A 6,000-nucleotide genomic window follows, 5' to 3' on the forward strand; every position below is an offset into this window, starting at 1 on the left:
TGGATAATACAATACTCTCCAGGATTAATACTAAGGTTTTTACTATAGAACAGATATAACTAAGAACACTTTTACAAATGAAACGGTTTATGGGATTAAACCACTTTTACAAATGAAACGGTTTATGGGATTAAACCAATTATACAAAGGAAACGGTTTATGGAATTAAACCACTTATCAAATGGAACTTAGTCATTCAATCTCCGTAAACTAGTATAACATAAAAGACCTTTAGTGGTTAATTCTATAATTCCTTAGTTATTACATCAGAGTTGTACATAAGTAATATTCGATTGACAGTGAAATGTGTGACTTCCGCCTTACTTCCTGTTCCTTGTTTGGTTGTGGGCTTAGGGCAGATACACCCATTTAACTGTCCATTCGATATTGTGTTATATATAATCAGTATAAACTAAGTAATTACAGAGGGAAACTATTGAGGTTATCAGTTAATCACCTCAGGAAATATAGGATTTCCTGGAGAAACTAGTGAACTTATTCAAAGAACTTAGGGTATACTTAACAAAACTAAAAATACTTATGAACTCACCAGCTTAAATGCTGATCTACTCTTTTCAATTAACTTGTATTCTCAGGAATCCAGTAGACAGGTACACTCCTGAAGCTTTTAAGAAGACTACCTAGTACCGTACCGCGACTCTTGTCTTCTGCTGTGCCTACTTTAGTGTTTGAGTATGTAATGTTTAAACACTTATGTAAAACTTATACTTATTAATACAATGGTTGTTTGTACTTTGATTACTATATTACATGTGTTGTGATATTTACCTAAAGTCTTCCGCCCCCGAATGTTTCGGCCATTCTGGTTTGGGGGTGCGACAGATTGGTATCAGAGCAGTGTTTATAGTGAACTCAGTATATCAGTCATAAAAGATATACAACTATAAACCCATTAGGATAAAAACACTCTGACCAAGAGTTATACTTTAAAAATATATCAATATTTTATAAAAGTATAAGTACATGCAAAGTATATATACCAGAATGAGTATAGCAAGAAGAACAAAATTAAAGTATTTGGATGTTGGACATTGCAGTTAAACCTAGACAGTGACGTAATCATATCTGGGATCAATATAGCCTGATCAACTATATTCATCCGAGATATGACCAACACGTGTTTGGGGAGTGATTGTAGTGTTACAACTGGTCTAAAACTTACCTGAGTACCAGAAGAATTCTAGAACCAAACATAAAGACTAAAATACTATGGGAGTATTTTAGGATGATATGACAAGAAAACTGAAAACTTGTCAAGTTCTTATATCTAGAAGTCCAAGAATCAAACTCATAACTAAAATAACATGGAGGTATGTTACATACCTTTGGGGAAATGTTAAAAAGAACTTTTCTGATAAGTCTATAATTACTAAGTGGATACGTTAAGATTATATATAGTCGAGATCTTATAGACTTAGAATATGTGATTTTCACTCTACTTCCTTTTCCTTGTCTGGATGTGGTTTTAGAGTAGGATTACTTATTCAAAGGTCTATTTGATCTGGATTATATATAATCGGTACACACCATGTGATTATAGAAGGACCAGAAAGAATCACCTTCGTAAAAATTCAAATTTTCTCATAGATTCTTTAGACATTCCCATTCTCGTATAAACCCGTTAGATAAACATAGTTACTCCCGCAATCAATAGAAGAGTCAAGGAGGATCCAACAGAATTTCATTAGGAGAATCCCAAGATAGAAACATAGGAGAAGTAAACAAACTATAGAAATCATTTAGTGCCCTTACCCTATTAAGGACACCAATGAGAGATTCGCATGAACTTCCAAGATTCAAAATCTTCATTTCGAAGTAATGAGGATCAGTGTCAGAATCGGAAGTAAGACAACCCGGGAATTCAATATACCTACAGAGGAGAAGGACACCCTATAGATACCAGGAGAGAACAAATCATTACCACCCAGAATAGAACAAAGGAAAACCACGCATGATTCATTTGAAGTGTTCGAGCACCTTTTCATCTAAGTAATAACTAGTAAATCGATTCAACCTAGTGAGTTAATGATTTCATTACTCACATTAGGTTTTGAGCTTATCCTCTTTTCCGGTCACAACTAATAACAATAAATCAGATCACGGAATCTTAATTGATAGTGATTATTTCTCAAATTCATAAGTCTATGTTATGTAGACACTGTTATGAATTATTTTCGAATATTTTCGAAAAATTGGGAAACGATACCCACCAAACATAGGTAACTTAGTTCGGATGATACTCGGTTCCTAACCATTCTAGAAAACTTAACTCTGTTCATTACCAAGACTGCATCATAGGGATGCAGGTCGAATCATTAAGAACAATATAACAAAACGAAAGATTTATACATAGATACAAATGGTTAGAATACATCTACAAACACGATAGTCACTCACGAGCTCATTTTCTTATCATGTAACAGAATCATGCCTCCAAAGAAGTGTAACCAACCCACCAGCGAAACACCAATCCTTTAGATAGATGCGGCTACGTTTCAAGCTGCGGTCACAGCAGCTGTAGCAGCTGTCATGGCACACCTGAATGCTAACAACGCAAATGTTAGTAGTAATGATATCGGTAACCCCGATCATGGTGATGGCCAAGTACAGCAACGAGCACCTACTTGTAAGGACACCTCGAACCTTAAGCCTAATATCCTTAAATGAAAGTTCGAGAACAAGGAAGGGAGTTGTTCAACTCAAGAACCTAACAGAGGGCAACGAACTAGGGCAGTCAATACCCCCGTCAGCCCTGTTATTCTCGCACCAACCAAGCCGTACTTAGGAAACCTCCCACACTACAGCAAGTGCAACTACCATCATCATGGAGTTTGCTGAGAGCTGCATTGCAATAGATGCAACATGAAGGGGCATACCGCCCGCATCTATAGAACTCCGGTTGAGTTCATCACTTCAACTACCGATGTTGGAACCATTCCCATATGTCACCTTTGTGGTGAAATAGGACATTACAAGAGGGATTGTCCAACAGAGAAGAACGACGGGGGAGCAGGAGGATTTTGATCCCAATACATGGGAAAGCATCAAAGAACCCTGCTATATTTTGGTACACTTCCAAACCCCGATAATTATCTATAATTATGATTACTCTTCCGTTCAAACTAAATCATAACACTTATATAAAATTTGAAACCCTAACAGGTAAGCTATGATGACTTAGTGTATACATAAGGGTCATTTATAATTAAGATTTGTAGACTTAGAGTGAGTAATTCCGCCTCATTTCCTGTTCCTTGTTTGGTTGTGGATTTAGGGCAGGGTTGCTCAGTCAAAAGTCTTACCAATCTTAATTATACATGAATTGTAAACACCAAACGATTATAGAGAGACCTAGTAAGGATCGTTTCATGAAAGTTCATAATTTTAAATTTTCAGAACCCTCGTATTGGTAGTACCCGCCAATTTCAAACCAAAAAGGGGTTCGTAGTGATAATAACAGAATAAAACCAGAAGCGCTGAAAACTTAGGTACATAGGATATCATTGTAGTAATCATTCGTCCCAGAACGACTTAATATTTATTTCATCGAGAAAATTCTGACATCCTCATTCTACATGGTTTGGCTTGGTCCTTACCATGTGAAAATTCTTATGCTGTATAAGAGAACTTTTTCCTTAATCAGCTGTAAGATGAAATTCTTCCAATCATTAACGCAAAACCCTTAGGTTGTCTCTCGTTTCAAAACTTCAGAAGTACCCATGCGAATAGTACCACACCATTCTAGCCTACTCAATAGATAGGAAATTTCAAACGAAAAGCACCGAAGTAGTCTTAGAAGTCAGTAACTACCGAAGTACCTCAATAGATCTCGTAGGAAAATCATTATACCGCAGGTCAAGTTCAAGAATAGAGACTAAGAACTCATTAAGTTAATCTATCGCTGCTAAGTGTATACACGAGAGTGGTATATAAATTAGACTTAACAAGATTAAGGATGTGTGATTCCGCCCTATCTCCTGTTCCTTGTTTGGTTGTGGACCTGGGGCAGAGTCACCCATCCGAACGTTTTGTGAAATCTAAATTATATACGACTTGTATACACGAGGTAATGGTGGGTGAGCCAAGTATGAGTCTGATCATGAACTTCAGAGCAAAATCCTGCATCATGTATTCTACTAGGTGGAATTCAACATGAGACCACGACAGTGGGTCGAGCTATTAAATGACTACGAATTCGAAATTCGTTATCATCTCGACAAAGCCAAAATAGTAGTTGACACCCTAAGTCGGAAAGAGTACCCATGTCATAGTGCCAATCATGGACTATGATGACCCTTTCAAATCTCTCCACACAAAGTAAGGGGGCTCAACAGGAAGCCTTGAAACCTGAAAATGTGGCAAGTAGAGAAGATAACTAGAACGTGTGAGTGCACGGTATGCCAATATCTGTTATCTCCACTGAGATAATAGAATCATCTCCCAGTTCAGGCCGTCACTCAAAAATCTCTAGGAACCAGAGTAGTCATGATTCTATGGGATCGACTATGGTAAAGAATGGGATACCCATTTACCAATTAGTCGAGTCCTTTATCATGCTAGTATTTAAATTGCTCCATTCAAAACCTTCTGTGGTTACAAGTACAGATCCTATCTGCACTGGACTAAATTAGGTAATACGCAACTAGCTAGAGATCTAATTTCCACACAGCACCCTCGCTGATCTGGAATTCATCCGAGAAACTACCAAAAACAAAATACGAATCGGGAAGCGCCATAAAGCTTCCAGAGTTAACCAGAGAAGCTACGGCTTCGATAAAAGAAAACCCTTGGAATTCCAGGATTGACGACCTTGTCATATGAAGGTCTCACTCAGGAAGGACAAGATGCACTTGAGAAAGCGTGAAATACAAAACTCAAAGTACATAGAACCATTTGAGGTTATTACCAAAATCGTTCTTGTACTTTTAAACTTAAAACCACCACAAAAACTTAATAACATTCATCCCATCTTTCACATATCTAATCTAAAGAGGTGTCTATCCGATAAAACACTTGTTATGTCACTCAATGAAATCAAGTCAAATAAAAGTCTACACTCTGTAATAGAACCAATGAAAATCATGGATAGGGAAATCAAAAGAACCAAGCAAAGTCTTATCCCGTTAGTGAAGGTTTAATGGATTACAAACCAGGGACCTGAATTCACTTGGGAAAGGAAAGATTAGACCTAGTCCATGAGTATCACTTTAGACTTAATTTCAGGACGAAATTCCCTCTAACGGGGGGATAATGTGACACCAGTCAAATTTTGGTCAAAAATAAATTGATCAATAATCGTAATTGGGATGAACCAAGTGGTAGAGTTTGTAACAAGGTTTCCAAAACCATAAAGAACACTGAAATCCGAGTTATAACGAAGAAGTTATGACCAATCGAAAATCCGCGGTAAAACCGGCAAAACATTGTTCAGTGTAAAAAGCGAATTTTCGATAAAAGGATTTTTAGCCTTAACAATCTAAATGAAAGTTGTAGAATATGTTAAACCGAGAACGTTCATAAAAAGAACTTCAAAATCTGACTTCGTATGAGGAAGTTATGATTTTTCGAAGTTTCGGTTTAACAGTAGACAGCTAAAAATTTGAAATATAAATCGATCGATATTTAGCCGACACAACTTAAACAAGAATCGAAGGTCTCGTCAAAAGTAGCACAACGGTAAAAAGACAGACGAAAACGGACGTCGGATGAAGAAGTTATGAATTTTTAACGGATTCCCGTCCCGGTCTGTTTAAAATAAAAATATTAAAAATAAAGTCAAAATCAGCCGAAAAAGTCTAAACGAAAGTCGTAGAGTATGATTTTACCTACGCGTGCATATAAAGATAGTAAAAAACGGAGCTCGTATGCGAAAGTTATGATTTTCACAAGTTTTTGTCACAAAAATCAAGAAAATGTGGAAAACCGGGAAATTTCGCTGAGTCACCTCGGACACGTCATCCCTCGCATGCGAGGCCTCCA

The sequence above is a fragment of the Lactuca virosa genome, chromosome 8 (genome assembly GCF_052849685.1).
Source record: "Lactuca virosa cultivar CGN04683 chromosome 8, Lactuca_virosa_CGN04683_v6, whole genome shotgun sequence".
Lineage (NCBI taxonomy): Eukaryota > Viridiplantae > Streptophyta > Magnoliopsida > Asterales > Asteraceae > Lactuca > Lactuca virosa.